The sequence below is a fragment of the Henckelia pumila genome, unplaced genomic scaffold (assembly GCF_033568475.1).
Source record: "Henckelia pumila isolate YLH828 unplaced genomic scaffold, ASM3356847v2 CTG_44:::fragment_3, whole genome shotgun sequence".
Taxonomy (NCBI): domain Eukaryota; kingdom Viridiplantae; phylum Streptophyta; class Magnoliopsida; order Lamiales; family Gesneriaceae; genus Henckelia; species Henckelia pumila.
This window is the reverse complement of record NW_027331829.1, coordinates 145,315-163,221: the sequence shown is the minus strand read 5'-3', so window position 1 is coordinate 163,221 and position 17,907 is coordinate 145,315. Positions and strand designations below refer to the sequence as shown.

The window sequence follows — 17,907 nt, the reverse complement described above, 5'->3', positions numbered from 1 at the left end:
CATACCATGGAAACGTTCCATGAAAAAATTTTTAAACTTCCGCTGCACCGGGTATCAATCGTAATTGGTCTGGGAACTCGCCAGTTTTCCAACACTTTGAAAATATTGCTTGGCTCAAAGATGATGCTCACGCACACGAATATGCAACTTTAAAAACCTCAACTCAACTAAAAAATGTGGGTGCAAGGTGGGTGAGTGGCTGCCCCTAAGCTAAAATCCCAACTTATTCATCAATTTTCTCAAACTTGACTTAAACCGAGCAACCAAACCGTAAAACTCTTAACTCTATCATACCTTAACCAAAACCCAACCCGCTTGAACCGACACTTGATAAACACTTCAAACTAACCTAGGATCAGATTTTAACCCCCAATGACATCCCAAGCATCCCAAACAAAAAGCATTTCCGGACAGCCCCTTAGACTCCACAAAATTCTGCACCAACACCTTAAACTTAAAAGACCATTAACTTATCCAAAAATTAACCGAAACGAGCCCAATTTATACCGACGCGGCCACAACATCTTAACCTTGACCTAGGAACAGCCCAAGACACTCCCAGAACTGATTTGGTACCTCCCCTGTCCCGAAATCAGTAGCCCCTACCCAATGAAACCATCACCCTACTTCACTTCTACCTTGAGGAATCAACTCCATACCCTTTTTCCTTAACTCTACCTCATTCCAAACCATCAAACACACTTATTAACATCTCTTAGGACTTAACACAAATACCTAGGCAACCCTCAACCACACTCCCGCTCCACAATTTGAAAATATCAAGATCATGCACCAAACGTGTCTTGATTCTTGATCAATCAATGAAACCAATTGCCAAAAAACACAATGCACCAAACATACATCCAACACAGCCATAAAATCATGTAAATTCGAAATATATAGGTTATGAACTTCAGAATTTTCAAAAATCCTCATATGCAATTGATAGTATTATTTTGTTTGCATTTTTAGTGTCATTTTGTTAAGTGTTTTTCATGCATTTTGTGTCATTGTTCATGTTTTATTCTAGTTTTATTTTATTTCATGCATTGAGCTTCTTAACTTTGTTTTGATTTATTAAAGAAATCGAAGTGCGTCCATGCGTCCAAAGAAAGCAGCAGAGCAAATTTTTCATCACAGAAGCATGCGCTTGATCCTAGCATTTTTCCAGATCGAGTGCGGTCATGAGATTTTCAAGACAGTAGGCTGCCTCAACTCGCCCGCTCGATTGCACATTCTTCCCGGATCGAGCGCGTCCAAGGAATTTTCAAGGAAAAAAGTTGCCCAGTATCGCGCGCTCGATCGCGCATTATTCCAGGATCGATCGCGCGGGTCTGTTGCGGGAAGAAATTTGTAATTTTGGAAACTCTTTTAATTAAGGCTCTAGACTTTTATTAGACTTTTAATTCCATTTTGGAGAGAATTTCAGAGGATTCTACACGCTTAGAACGGGAAGAACTCTCTCTGAAGGCTAGGTTTTCATCTATCTTTTCTTAATTTTATTTTCTCTCATGAATTTTTGTAGAAAATTCATGACTATTGTTGGCTAAACTCTAGTACTTGGTTGAGGGAGACGAAGCCTTTGATTTATTAATTCATGAGATTTTGATTTTCAATGTTTGAGTTTTATCAAGTATCAAGAGTTATTCTGAATTGATTGATATGCTTGTGTATGAGATTTTTTAGATTGGCCATCTTAGGATTTCATTATACAATCGAATGCTAAATTGGAATTCAAATCCGTAATTGTTTGAATTATCTGATTTGTGAAGCAACTACAATTAATAATCATCCGCTTGTGAGTTTATTAAATTGTAGGAATAATAATTGACTAGGCTAAATACATCCGCTTGTGTATGTGTTGTCTAGGTTTATCAGTTTTGCTAGTTTGAATGCTACCGTGGATTTAAATCTGATCGTTTGTATTGGGTTAATTTATTGGATAAGGGTTAACTTAGAACGCTTGTGTCTAGTTAACTAAAATTAAGGTGAAACATGAATTAAATTTCCAATGGTGAATATTTGATAGGATTAATTATTTTCAGGTGATCAATGATTGAATGAATAATATCAAGGGTGTAGTCGACCGATACCAAGTCTTGTTTCTTATTGATTTGTTTAGTTTAATTTTTAATCTTGCTTGACAGTTATAGAATTTTATTATAAATTGTTTTTGAATTTTTAGTGGTTAATCTCAATTCAAAATTCCCTTTTTAATTTTAAAGAACACTTTTAAATTTCCCTTTTCTCGTGGGAACGATCCCTACTCATACTAATGCATGTTTTTATTTATCTGATTGAGTAGGGTAATTTGGGCGTGACATGATAAGCGCTACCAAATTTTGGCGCCGCTGCTAGGGATCGGTGTTAAATTTATTTTGTTCTTGTTTTTTTTTATTTTATTTAATTTTTATTCCTCGTAGTGCTACTCTGGTTTGTTCATGCTTTCAGGCGAATCTTCGAAAGAAGAAGAATTTTCATACGACCCAGAGATAGAAAGAATGTTACTTAAGCGAAGGAGAGAAGCTCGAAAAAAATTGCAACAGGACGAAAATCAGGTTGAAGAGCCTAAGGAAGAGATGGCGGCGAATGCAAATCTGAGCTTGAGACAATTGGGCACTCCTGATCCAAACCAACAGCCCTTATGCATTACTTTCCCTACTATAGAAAATAATGCTACTTTTGAATTAAAATCTGGACCGATACATTTATTGCCTGCTTTTCATGGTCTTGCAGGTAGGATCCGCACAAGAACTTGATGGAATTCCATGTCGTATGCACCAGCATGAAACCACATGGAGTGACAGAGGAGCAAATTCAACTCAGAGCCTTTCCTTTCTCTTTGAAGAGTGCTGCAAAGGATTGGCTATACTATTTATCTCCTGGTTCCATCACCACCTGGAATGCAATGAAGAGGGTTTTCCTAGAGAAATATTTTCCAGCCTCAAGAGCGGCAAACATCAGGAAGGAAATTTATGGCATCAAACAGCAGATGGGAGAGTCTCTGCATGAGTATTGGGAGCGTTTCCAGAAACTATGCGCCAGCTGTCCGCAGCACCAGATAAGTGAAAATTTGTTAATTCAACACTGCTATGAAGGTTTGTTATCTCATGACAGGAGAATGCTTGATGCGGCTAGTGGAGGAGTTTTCGTGGATAAAACTTCTGTAGTGACCCTTACCCGGATCACCTACTAAACAAAACTTAGACATGCAATTAACTTAATAAAACAGATATCAGAATAAACTTGCGGAAACCATAAATAAATACAATCTCAAGGAAAGGAATCTGTAATTTATCCAAATATTATACAACCATATCGAATAGTTGTATCAACCCAAAACAACAGAAATAAAACCTAGACGAAGCTCCAGCTGGCCAACCACTGCCTAGCCCCTCTTGGATCCACCAGCCTCGTCCAATCGCAAACCTGCCCCATGGAATAGGGTGTCCAGAAACACAGATTACGAGACGTGATCATAAAACGCTCAGCACGAGAGTATGAGTATACATGCATGCAAAGTGAACTCCCTATAAACTCGAGGTCAAGGATCAGATAACAGAGACAGACCGGGCCCTGGTATGTAGCACGCTGTGCTGTCGCTTCAGGAGGTGGCTCCCATACCGTAATACAAGTGGATATGCCGGACCCAAATCGATGGAAGTCCAACCACTAACAGGATAGGGAAAAACCCTACTAACAGACATCTCGAAGGAGATAGCTCAGTATGCAAATGAATGCAGCATAAATCAATGACATATAAACCATGCAATCACATAATACATGCATACTCAGTCAAGATATCTTGAACAGTACTTTCGTACCTCAAAACAGTGCAAGCTCTACCAACTCTAGGTCCACGCCTATAGTCTGCTCTACACTGCCAAATGATACTACTATCATTATAGTGCTCTAAAGTCTTAATTAAGCTATTGCATACTCCTAAATATTTATAGGAAGCAAAAGCTATACCTTCGTCCGTCGTTAGCCCTTTGATGTCGATGCCTCCAGAACTTGGGCACAACTCTGCTATGACTTCCGAACGCCTCGCCGACCGCCGGGTCAAGCCTAGGAAGGCTAGAACAACTCGAATAGACTAGAAAGGAGAGGGAAATACTCGGAATTGGCAATTGGAAATGAAGCCGCGGCCCTCTATTTATAGACAACGATCGGAACTTCCGATCCTCCATCGGAACTTCCGATCCTCGATCGGAACGTCCGAACCTCGATCGGAACGTCCGATCCTGCCATCGGAGCTTCCGAAGATCCTGATCTGCCACGTGTCAAAATATCACTTGTTGACTTTGGATAGGGGTGATCGGAGCTTCCGATCCTGATCGGAGCTTCCGATCTAGCCAATCGTCATGCCTGACGTAATATGATCGGAGCTTCCGATCCTGTTCGGAACTTTCGAACCTACCTTCGGAGCTTCCGAACTCTATTCAAGTAATTATGATTAATTCCTTAATTACTGATTTTGGTTTCGGGCTACTACATTTTCCCCCACTTAAGATATTTCGTCCTCGAAATCAGATCTTAAGTACTGAATGTAATACAGAAATCAGAAACATTCTTTATTCAAATCAAACGTTTACAGATTTTGCAACTGAATACAACTTAAGAATGAAATTAAAACAAATCAGGATGGTCTTCACGCATCCTGTTCTCAAGCTCCCAAGTAGCTTCCTCAGTGCCTCGGCGCTGCCACTGAACTAAAACCAAAGGAATGACTTTGTCCCGCAAAACCTTATCCTTATAATCCAGGATACGAATAGGTTTCTCAACATAAGTCAAATCCTTGTCCACCTGAACCTCAGACCGCTGCAGAATATGAGATTCATCCGCCATATACCGTGGCAACAGAGATACGTGGAACACGTCGTGAATACTGGATAGATGTGGTGGCAAAGCTAGTCGATAAGCCAAATCGCCAATGCTTTCCAAGATCTCAAACGGACCGATAAACCTGGGAGACAACTTTCACTTAAGGCCAAATCTGAGAATCTTGCGGAAAGGTGACACTCTTAGAAACACTTTCTCCCCGACATCGAACTGCAAAGGCCTACGCTTGATATTAGCATAGCTGGCCTGACGATCCTGTGTAGTCTTAATCCATTTCTTGATTTGATCAACAATGTCTACCGCCTGCTGGATAAGCTCTGGTCCCTCAGCCTGTCTCTCCCCCACTTCTTCTCAGAAGAGTGGAGTACGACAATGTCTCCCGTACAACGCCTCAAAAGGTTCCATCCCAATACTAGTATGATAGCTGTTGTTGTACGCGAACTCGATCAACGACAAATGATCTTGCCAGGCTGAACCAAAATCCATGACGCACGCTCTAAACATATCCTCCAAAGTACGGATAGTGCGCTCTGACTGACCATCAGTCTCCGGAAGATAGGCAGTACTCAAATTGAGAGTAGTACCCATCGCACGCTGAACACTCCCCCAGAATCTAGAAGTGAATCTGGGGTCCCGATCGCTGACAATGCTCACAGGCACTCCATGAAGTCGAACGATCTCCTGAATGTACATCCGTGCCATGCGATCCACAGAGTACTCTCGGCTATAGGCAATGAAATGCGCTGACTTGGTGAGTCGGTCCACCACAACCCAGATAGCATCACAGTTCCTCGGGGATATCGGCAAATGGGTCACAAAGTCCATTGTGATAAACTTCCATTTCCATTCAGGAATAGGTAGACTGTGAAGCAATCCTTCAGGTCGTCGGTGCTCTGCCTTGACCTGTTGACACACCAAACATCTCGAAACAAACTGATAAACACTGCATTTCATTCCCTTCCACCAGAAACGAGTACGTAGATCCTTGTACATCTTGTTGCTCCCAGGATGAATACTCAACTTAGTGCGATGTGCCTGAGACAAAATCTCCTCTCGCAACTCTTCATCCTGCGGAATCACAAGCCTACCAGACAAACACAAAAAGCCATCTGACTGATAATGAAATCCAGACGAGCTACCCTCGTTAGCTAGACGAGCTAAACGCTGGGTCTTCGAATCAGACATCTGAGCATCTCGGATTCACGAATACAAGGTTGGCTCAGATAATATCGCAAACATCTGGATACTCTGCATACCTTTCTTATGCTTGAAGGTATAACCTGAAGTACAACAGTCACTGATCGCACTAGACATCGAACAAGTCTGAAGTGCGGATAGTCGCACCTTGCAACTCAAAGCATCAGCGGTGAGATTAGCAGCTCCCGGATGGTACTTAATTTTGCAATCATAGTCCTTAAGCAAGTCCATCCAACGTCTCTGCCTCATGTTCAACTCCTCTTGAGTGAACAAATATTTGAGACTCTTATGGTCGGTGAAGATCTTAAATTTCTCGCCATACAGATAATGACGCCAGATCTTCAAAGCGAACACAATGGCTGCTAACTCCAAATCGTGGACTGGATAGTTGTCCTCATGAAGCTTCAGTTGTCTAGAAGCGTATGCGATCACATGCCAATTCTGAGTTAGAACACAACCTAACCCCTGAAGAGAAGCATCAGTGTATACCACATACCCTCCAGATCCTGACGGTAATGCCAACACCGGCGCAGAAGTCAACCGCTGTCGAAGCTCACAGAAATTATCCTCACACTCGGAGGACCACTCGAAATCCACACCCTTGCGGGTAAGCTGCGTCAACGGTTGAGCTAACTGAGAGAAGTTCAGAATGAAGCGACGATAATACCCTGCTAGACCCAGAAAACTACGGATCTCAGCAACTGTCGTCGGACGCGACCAATTAAGTACTGCTTCAATCTTGCTTGGATCAACAGAAATCCCTTTCCTGGATATGATATGGCCAAGAAAGACCACTCTATCCATCCAAAACTCACACTTGCTCAGCTTGGCGTACAACTGCTCATCTCAAAGAGTCTGCAGTACCAACCGCAAGTGAGAAACATGCTCTTCCGTATTACGCGAATACACCAAGATGTCGTCAATGAAGACCACGACAAACTTGTCCAAATACTCCCTGAAAACACGGTTCATCAGATCCATGAATATAGCCGGCGCATTAGTCAAACCATATGGCATTACTAGAAACTCGTAATGCCCATAGCGAGTACGGAATGCAGTCTTGGCTACGTCCTGATCACAGACTCTCAACTGATGATACCCAGATCTCAAGTCAATCTTGGAGTAAACTGACGTGCCCTGCAGCTGATCAAACAAGTCATCAATATGAGGCAACAGATACTTGTTCTTCACAGTGACTCGATTTAGCTGCCGATAGTCAATGCACAGCCGCATCGACCCATCTTTTTTCTTTACAAAAAGAACAGGAGCTCCCCAAGGAGATACACTTGGACGAATGTACCCCTTGTCCAAAAGATCTTGTAGCTGATTCTTCAATTCACGCATCTCTGACGGAGCCAGACGATACGGTGCTCAAGAAATAGGTGAAGTACCCGGCATCAACTCTATGCCAAACTCGACTTCCCTAGCAGGAGGAAAACCCGGAATCTCATCAGGAAATACATCTGGAAATTCATCCACAACAGGAATGCTCTCTATCCAAATGCTCTCAGCGAACAAATCAACTGCATAGATAAGGTAGCCTTCCCCGCCAGACTCTAGAGCTCGACAGGCTCTCAAAGCTGATACCAAAGGCATCGGAGGTCGCGCTCCCTCACCATAGAAAAACCAGCTCTCACTCCCCTCTGGATGAAAGCATACTAATCTCTGATAGCAGTCCACTGAAGCTCGATAGGTAGTCAACATATCTATTCCCAGAATGCAATCAAAGTCATCCATTGCCAGGACCATGAGATTCGCTAACAGAATGTTCCCTTCGAACTCTAAAGGGCAACCCATCACTAGACGCTTAGCCAAAGAAGATTGGCCCGTCGGAGTAGAAACAGACATCACTACGTCTAGTGCAATGCATGGTAACTTATGCCTCTTAACAAAACGTGCAGAAATGAAGGAATGAGATGCACCAGTGTCAATAAGTACAAGAGCAGGTATACCATAAAGCAGAAATGTACCTGCGATGACTTTCTCATTCTCCTCCACTGCCTGATCATGTCTCAGGGCAAACACCTGGCCAGAAGCTAGTGGCCTCAAATGAGAACTCCCAGCAGGCTGTCCCTGCGACCTCTGCTGTACGGTGGCCTGAGAACCAGATCCTGAACCAGATCCAGAACCGCCTCCCCCAGATAGTGGACAATCTCTCCGGATATGACCAGTCTCTCCAAATGGAAAAAAGCTCCAGAAGCTCTACGGCACTTGTCGGATGGATGGTTCTTCCCACAGTGATCACACTTGTCCTTCTTACCAAAACGGACAACACCTCCAGAACCAGAGGAAGAAGTAGATCAAGACTTCTTGAAATATTGGGCACGGGGACCCAAAGAACTAGTAGGCCTCGACTGAGGGAAAGACCTGTTTCGCCGAATTCTGTCCTCCGCCAGGTGACAACGGCTCACCAAACCCTCGTAGGACATGACGTCGCCAACCGCCACACGGTCATGGATCTCAGGGTTAAGGCCCTGAAGGAACAGATTATACTTCATCCTAGAGCTGTCAGCAATCTCGGGGCAATAGGATAGTAGATCAAAGAACTTCTGTTGATACTCATCAATAGACATGGCTCCCTATCGCAGACTCAGAAGCTCGCCTGCCTTAGACTGACGGAGTGCAGGAGGAAAATACAGCTTCTGAAAAGCTGTGCCGAACTCGGCCCAGGTGCCCACTCCTCTCGCCGGAACAAAAGGTGCAGAAGTAAACCTCCACCACCTGCGCGCACTTCCATCCAAAAGATAACCCAGGGTCTCAATCTTCTGCTCCTCGGTGCATTGGAAAGTCTGAAAAGTCGTCTCCATGCGGTCTAACCAATTCTCCGCATCCTCCGGAGACTCACCTCCAACTAAGGGCTTAGGACCCATAGCTACTAATCGACGCACAGTGAAACGCTCGTCGTCATGATGACGATGACGTCGTTCTCGACGAGGCTCCCGGTCGGCATCACCCCAACGCCCACCAATACTGCCATGAGAACTCCGATCATCATGATCTGCCATCTACAAAAGTACCTCACATATACCTTATGCAGAGTCTAAATCCCAAGAATACTATGCATGCTCTGATACCATAAATGTAGTGACCCTTACCCGGATCACCTACTAAACAGAACTTAGGCATGCAATTAACTTAATAAAACAGATATCAGAATAAACTTGTGGAAACCATAAATAAATACAATCCCAAGGAAAGGAATCTGTAATTTATCCAAATATTATACAACCAAATCGAATAGCTGTATCAACCCAAAATAACAGAAATAAAACCTAGACGAAGCTCCAGCTGGCCAACCACTGCCTAGCTCCTCTTGGATCCACCAGCCTCGTCCAATCGCAAACCTGCCCCATGGAATAGGGTGTCCAAAAACACAGAGTACGAGACGTGAGCATAAAACGCTCAGCACGAGAGTATGAGTACACATACATGCAAAGTGAACTCCCTATAAACTCGAGGTCAAGGATCAGATAACAAAGATAGACCGGGCCCTGGTATGTAGCACGCTGTGTCGTCGCTTCAGGAGGTGGCTCTCATACCGTAATACAAGTGGATATGCCGGACCCAAATCGATGGAAGTCCAACCACTAACAGGATAGGGAAAAACCCTACTAACAGACATCTCGAAAGAGATAGCTCAGTATGCAAATGAATGCAGCAAAAATCAATGACATATAAACCATGCAGTCACATAATACATGCATACTCAGTCAGGATATCTCGAACAGTACTTTCGTACCTCAAAACAGTGCAAGCTCTACCAACTCTAGGTCCACGCCTATAGTCTGCTCTACACTGCCAAATGATAATACTATCATTATAGTGCTCTAAAAGCCTTAACTAAGCTATTGCATACTCCTAAATATTTATAGGAAGAAAAAGCTATACCTTCATCCGTCGTTAGCCCTTTGATGTCGATGCCTCCAGAACTTGGGCACAACTCTGCTACGACTTCCGAACGCTACGCCGACCGCCGGGTCAAGCCTAGGAAGGCTAGAACAACTCGAATAGACTAGAAAGGAGAGGGAAATACTCGGAATTGGCAATTGGAAATGAAGCCTTGGCCCTCTATTTATAGACAACGATCGGAACTTCCGATCCTCGATCGGAACGTCCGAACCTCGATCGGAACGTCCGATCCTGCCATCGGAGCTTTCGAAGATCCTAATCTTCCACGTGTCAAAATATCACTTGTTGACTTCGGATAGGGGTGATCGGAGCTTCTGATCTAGCCAATCGTCATGCCCGACGTAATATGATCGGAGCTTCCGATCCTGCATCGGAGCTTCCGATCCTGTTCGGAACTTCCGAACCTACCTTCGGAGCTTCCGAAATCTATTCAAGTAATTATGATTAATTCCTTAATTACTGATTTTGGTTTCGGGCTACTACAACTTCGGTACAAGCAAGGAATCTAATCGAGAGTATGGCTGCCAATTCTCAGCAATTTGGCACCAACAGAAGTGATCCTTCGCCAAGGAAGAGTAACGAGGTAAATGTTTCTTCCCTTGAACAACAACTGAGCGAACTGACGTCTCTTGTGCGTCATATGGCTGTTGGGAATGGACAAATTTCAAGGGTATGTGGAATTTGCACTCAAGTGGGACATGCAACTAACATGTGTCCCACTCTTCAAGAGGGATCTGCGGAACAAGTTAATGCAGCAGGAGGATTTCCAGGGCCAGCTCAGCAGAAGTATGATCCTTATTCTAACACATACAATCCAGGTTGGAGAGATCATCCGAACCTCAGATACGGAAATCCACAGGCGAATCAGCCTGGACCTCAAGCACAATTGCACAATCAAGCTTATAGGCCACCGTATCATCCTCCACCACAGCGCCCACAAATTCCAACGCAAGGTGAGTTTCTTGAAAATATAGTTAAGGATCTTGCGACTAACACCTTGAGTTTTCAACAGGAAATGAGAGCAAGTATCCAACACTTAAACACTCAGGTGGGACAGTTGGCAACTACAATAAAAAAATTGGAAGCACAATAGTCTGGAGTTTTACCATCACAGACAGTAGTGAATTCGAAGGAAAACGTGAGTGCTATTACGTTGAGGAGTGAACGAGAGCTGCAGATTCGTGAAGGATTGGTCCAAGAACCGGTAGTGTAGTGACCCGCAATTAATCAAGGTAATTAAGGAAATTAATTACTAAATTTTGCCTAAAATTATCCGAAGTGGATCGGAAGCTCCGAAGCACAGATCGGAAGCTCCGATCGGGATCGGAAGTTCCGTTGGAGGATCAGACGTTCCGTTCTGGCTAGGGCGTGCGTCATCACCGACGTCAGCAAGATGACGTCACTGCTTATGCACGTGAGGTGACATCGGACGTTCCAATGTCACGATCGGACGCTCCGTTCGCGATCGGACGTTCCGATCGCTGTCTATAAATAAGGGGTCCGAGCCCTCATTCTGTGCACCGATTTCCCCTCCTTTCCTCTGGTTTTCGAACCTTCTTACTTAGATCTACGGAGTTCTAGGAATCCTATTGGGAATCCGGAAGTTGCCTAGCGATCCCGGCGTCGTAGCGGAGGTGTGCCTAAGTTTTGAGGCGATTCTACACCAGCGGGCTGACGACGGACGAAGGTATAATTTGGCTTCCTAAAAATAATTAGGAGTATGAAATAGCTTAGTTAAGGCTTTTAGAGCGTTTATAGTGATGCATGGACTTTTGCATGTGTAGACGCAGTAGAGCAGACTTGTAGGCTTTGGACCTAGACGGGTGTGCTAGGAGTTGACTTGTAGTGTTAGAGGTACGTAAGTACTGACCGAGATAGCCGGCATGATATTTATACATATGTGTGTGATGCATGATGTATGTGCTGTATTGGCTATGTTTTACTATTTTTAGCACATGCATATGTTTTTACGGAGACTGCATCGGGTATGATGTGAGTCATGACAGTTTCCATCAGTCGAGGCGATTCTTCCTGAGGATTCATGTCTCAGGAATATACGAGTACCACGCGGAGTCGCTCTCTTGCCCGGTACTGTGTATTCCAGGCGCCATGAGTAAAGTGATTTAACCATGATTTTAAAGTCATGTGCATGCTCATATTTGTTTTTATATCATTGCTTCCGTATTGAGCGTAGTCGCTCACGCCCTTTATGTTTCGTGTTTTGGGACACCTTGTGGCGGGTCAGGTCTGAGGCTGGACGGTCCCGGTGGTTCCCAGCGGGGTTGAGGTTGCTACCGTGCAGAGGTAGTTTTGTTAGGGATTCTGATACCCTAATTTCGATTTGGTTGTATAAAGAATTATACACTGTTTTTATCGTCGGTTGTATTTTGCCGATTGGATTTGTTGTACTTTGGAATTATCCGCTATTTAATGCTTTAATTATTGTTTCTTGCTCTAATCACTCTGATTAGGTAGTGGATCCGGGTAGGGTCGCTACATTTATTGGTATCAAAGCGCATTGCAATTGGGAATTAGTAAAATGGATTTTAAGAGTTGTCTGTTGTTATTGAAAGATGGCAGATGATGATTACGAGAGTCAGGCTAGCGGTGGTCGTTTGGGGTGATCCACCAAGGAGACATCACCATAGACATCATCATGAGGATCATAGGCATTTTAGTATGAACCGTTTTCTTCAGATGGCTCCTAAGCCATTGGTAGGTGGCGAGGCTCCTGCAGTTGCTGAGGACTGGTTGGAGCATATGGAGAGTTGTTTTCGGGAGTATCAGTGTACTGAAGCCCAAAAGATGGAGACTTTAGCTTTTGTTCTAGAGGGAAATGCGAAGAGGTGGTGGAGAGCTACTTCTACTCCGTTTATTGCCGCCAGAGGTACCGCTACTTGGGCTGAGTTTAAGTCTCCCTTTGAGAAGCATTACTTTCCTCCAGCTTTGCATCAGACGAAGGCGAGCGAGTTGCTGAGTTTGCGACATGGTACTATGACCATTGATGAGTACCAGCAGAAATTCTTTGAGCTTCTTTCTTTCAGTCCCCATATTGCGAGTAGCTCGGAGATGATGCACGATCTATTTCTTCAGGGCCTTAACCATGTCATTCATCAGTTCGTTGCCGTGGGCAAAGAGAGGAACTTTGAGAATTTGGTGAACAATTGTCACCAGGCAGAGGACAGTCTGCAGAGGAACAGGACTTTCGGATCTTCTGCATCCAGACCATCTAGCTCTTTGGGTCCAAGGGCCCAGTCTTTTAAGAGACAGGGTGGTACTTCTTCTTCTTCTTCCGGATCTGGCGGTGTTCATCATTTTGGTGATTCACGACGTTGTCGTCAGTGCAAACGGAAGCATCACCCAGGACCGTGTCCTCATATCACTGGTGTTTGTTTTCAGTGCTGCCAGGAGGGTCACATGAAGAGAGATTATCCCACTTTGGCCGGTACAGTGAGTGGTTCGGGGAGTGTTGGTGGTTCTCAGACCACTATCTATCAGCCACCGCAGTATCAGCAGCAGCCTTCGCCGCAGCAGCTTCAGCAGTCGCAGCCATCGCAGCGACATCATTCTCAGTCTTCTTCGAGAGGACAGTCATCGCGCCCGCGTGCTCAGGGGCAGGTGTTTGCGCTGAACCAGGAGCAGGCTCAGGCAGACAGTGAGAACATGATTGCAGGTACTTTTAGTTTGTGCGGTTTTCCTTCTTATCTTTTGATCGATACTGGTGCTTCGCATTCATTCATATCAGCTCGGTTTGTTAAGAGGCATAGATTACCTTTTGTTTCCTTAGACTTCTTGTTAGCGGTTTCGACTCCGATGGGTCAGGAAGTCTTAGCTAAGCGTCTTGTTTTGGGTTGTATTTTGGGATTTGAGGGACATCTGTTGAGCGCTAACCTGATGGTTTTAGCGATGAATGACTTTGATGGTATCATCGGGATTGATCTTCTGACTTCGTATCAAGCGGTAGTGGATTGCTACCAGAGATTTGTCCAGTTTTGCCTCGAGGCTGAGGATGCTTTGTATTTCTATGGTGAGGGAGCGCGACCCCCGATGCCAGTGGTTTCTGCTCTGAAAGCCCGACGTGCTTTAGAGTCTGGCGGGGAAGGCTACCTGATCTATGCGATTGATGCATCCTTAGAGGGTCCGGAAATGGAGGAGATACCAGTAGTCAGTGAGTTCCCGGATGTGTTTCCCGACGAGATTCCAGGGTTACCACCTGTGCGAGAGATCGAGTTTGGCATTGACTTGTTGCCAGGGACAGCGCCGATTTCCCGAGCACCGTACCGATTAGCTCCATCTGAGATGCGAGAGTTGCAGCAGCAGTTGCAAGATCTTCTTGATAAGGGCTACATTCGACCCAGTGTTTCACCTTGGGGAGCCCCGGTTTTATTCGTCAAGAAGAAGGATGGTTCGATGCGTTTGTGCATTGACTATCGTCAGTTGAACAAAGTGACAGTAAAGAACAAGTATCCTCTCCCGCGGATTGACGATATGTTTGATCAATTGCAGGGTACTTCTATCTATTCCAAGATCGACTTGCGTTATGCGTATCATCAGTTGCGAGTTAGAGACGAGGATGTTTCGAAGACAGCATTTCGTACTCGATATGGGCACTATGAGTTTTTAGTGATTCCATTTGGTCTGACGAATGCTCCAGCTGTTTTCATGGATTTGATGAACAGGATTTTCCGAGAGCTCTTGGATAAGTTCGTTGTAGTGTTCATCGATGACATCCTTGTGTATTCTCGTAGCATGGATGAGCATGCCTTTCATCTTCGTACTGTTTTACAGACCTTGCGAGAGCATCAGTTGTATGCTAAGCTCAGCAAGTGCGACTTCTGGATTGACCGAGTTGTGTTCCCTGGTCATGTCATTTCTAGAGATGGAGTATCAGTGGATCCTAGCAAGACAGAGGCTATTCTTAATTGGTCGCGCCCAACGACAGCATCTGAGATTCGTAGTTTCTTGGGTTTGGCCAGATACTACCGTCAATTCGTGGAGAATTTCTCTCAGATAGCCAGGCCTTTGACACAGTTGACGCGAAAGGATGTCTCTTTTGAGTGGTCTTCCGCGTTCGAAGACAGTTTTCGTGAGTTGAGACGTCGATTGACGACTGCTCTAGTGCTATCCTTGTCGACTGGATCTGGTGGTTTCGTAGTCCACACCGATGCTTCTCTTCAGGGTTTGGGGTGTGTGTTGACTCAAAATGGGCATGTGATTGCCTATGCCTCCAGGAAACTAAAGACTCATGAGGGGAATTATCCCGTACATGATCTAGAGCTTGCAGCCATTGTCTTTGCTCTGAAGATATGGCGTCATTATTTGTACGGTGAACGATTCTAGATTTTTACTGATCTTAAGAGTTTGAAGTACCTGTTCACTCAGGCAGATTTGAACATGCGACAACACCGTTGGATGGACTTGCTGAAGGACTATGATTGCGAAATCAATTACCATCCAGGATCTTCTAATCCGGTTGCTGATGCGCTTAGTCGCAAGATTTATTTGAGTTCCCTTCGTACCAGTGCAGTGTCACGAATGGTCGAAGAGTGTTGTTGTAGTAGCCCGTGCCCTAATTGAGTATTTAAAGGATTAATGCTAATTAAATAAATTGGGGATTGGACGGATCGGAAGCTCCGAAGGGACGATCGGAAGCTCCGATGAGGATCGGAGGCACCGATGATATTACGTCATCCATGATGTGTGGCTGGATCGGAAGCTCCGATCAGGACCGGAGGCTCCGATCACCCCTATCCGGAGTCATCAAGTGATATTTTGACACGTGGCAGATCAGGATCTTCGGAAGCTCCGATGGCAGGATCGGACGTTTCGATCGAGGTTCGGACGTTCCGATCGAGGATCGGAGGCTCCGATCGTTGTCTATAAATAGAAGGCCGAGACTTCATTTCTCCTTGCCAATTCCGGATTTCCTCTCTATTTCTAGTCATATTCGAGCTGTTCTAGTCTTCTTAGGCTTGTTCCGGAGGTCGGAGAGGCGTTCGGTAGTCGTAGAGGAGTTGTGCCCAAGTTCTGGAGGCATCGACATCAAAGGGCTAACGACGGACGAAGGTATAGCTTTTGCTTCCTATAAATATTTAGGAGTATGCAATAGCTTAGTTAAGGCTTTTAGAGCACTGTAATGATAGTGGTATCATTTCGCTGTGTAGGCAGACTTTAGGCTTGGACTTAGAGCTGGTAGTGCCTACCTGGTATTTGAGGTACGAAAGTACTGTTCGAGATATCCTGACTGAGTATGCATGTATTATGTGACCGCATGATTTATATGCCATGATATTATGCTGCATTCATTTGCATCTTGCTGTATCTCCTTCGAGATGTCTGTTAGTAGGGTTGTACCCTATCCTGTTAGTGGATGGACTTCCATCGATTTGGGTCCGGTGTTTCCACGGTTATCTCGGTATGGGAGCCACCTCCTGAAGCGACGGCACAGCGTGCTACATACCAGGGCCCGGTCTGTCTCTGTTATCTGATCCTTGACCTCGAGTCTATAGGGAGTTCACTTTGCATGCATGTATACTCATACTCTCGCACTGAGCGTTTTATGCTCACGTCTCGTACTCTGTATTTTCTGGACACCCTATTCCATGGGGCAGGTTTGCGATTGGACGAGGAGGGTGGATCCAGGAGGGGCTAGTCAGTGGTTGGCCAGCTGGAGCTTCGTCTAGGCTTTATTACTGTTGTTTGGGTTTATACAGCTATTCGATTTGGTTGTATATTATTGGATAATTACAGATTCCTTTTCTTGGGATTGTACAATGTTAATGGTTTCCGCAGTTTTATTCTGATATCTGTTTTATTAAGTTAATTGCATGCATAAGTTCTGTTTAGTAGGTGATCCGGGTAAGGGTCACTACATTTATGGTATCAGAGCATGCAAAAGATTTCTTGGGATTTAGTCTCATCTTGAGGTATTTTTGTAGATGTCAAATCGTGACGACCAGAGTTCTCATGGCAGTATTGGTGGGCGTTGGGGTGATGCCGACCGGGAGCCTCGTCGAGAACGGCATCATCGTCACCATGACGACGAGCGTTTCACTGTGCGTCGATTCTTAGCTATGGGTCCTAAGCCCTTAGTTGGAGGTGAGTCTCCGGAGGATGCGGAGAACTGGTTAGACCGCATGGAGACGACTTTTCAGACTTTCCAATGCACCGATGAGCAGAAGGTGGAGACCCTTGGCTATCTTCTGGATGGGCGTGCGCGCAGGTGGTGGAGGTTTACTTCTGCACCTTTTGTTGTGGCGAGAGGAGTGGCCACCTGGGCCGAGTTTCGCACAGCTTTCCAAAAGCGATATTTTCCTCCTGCACTCCGACAGTCGAAGGCAGGCGAGCTACTGAGTCTGCGACAGGGAGCCATGTCTATTGATGAGTATCAGCAGAGGTTCTTTGATCTGTTATCTTATTGCCCCGAGATTGCTGATAGCTCAGAGATGAAGTATAATCTGTTCCTTCAGGGCCTTAACCCTGAGATCCATGACCGTGTGGCGGTTGGTGACGACATGTCCTTCGAGGGTTTGGTGAGCCGTTGTCACCAGGCGGAGGACAGCATTCGGCGGAACAGGTCTTTCTCTCAGTCGAGACCTGCTAGTTCTTTGGGTCCCCGTGCCCAAACTTTCAAGAAGTCTGGATCTACTTCTTCCTCTGGTTCGGGAGGTGTTGTCCGTTTCGGTAAGAAGGACAAGTGTGATCACTGTGGGAAGAACCATCCATCCGACAAGTGCCGCAGAGCTTCTGGAGCTTGTTTCCGTTGTGGAGAGACTGGTCATATTCGGAGGGATTGTCCACTGTCTGGGGAGGTGGTTCTGGTTCTGGTTCAGGATCGGGTTCTCAGGCTACCGTACAGCAGAGGTCACAGGGACAGTCTGCTGGGAGTTCTCATTTGAGGCCACGAGCTTCTGGCCAGGTGTTTGCCCTGAGACATGATCAGGCTGTGGAGGAGAATGA

General features: G+C 45.2%; 1 non-coding gene across 1 annotated transcript; it reads right to left on the bottom strand.

Annotated features, from left to right (window-relative positions):
- Positions 1-2,956: 2,956 nt before the first annotated feature.
- LOC140871209 (small nucleolar RNA R71) lies at positions 2,957-3,063 on the bottom strand. Its single transcript, XR_012147648.1, has one exon. It is a non-coding gene; the product is annotated as a small nucleolar RNA R71 (small nucleolar RNA).
- Positions 3,064-17,907: the final 14,844 nt, after the last annotated feature.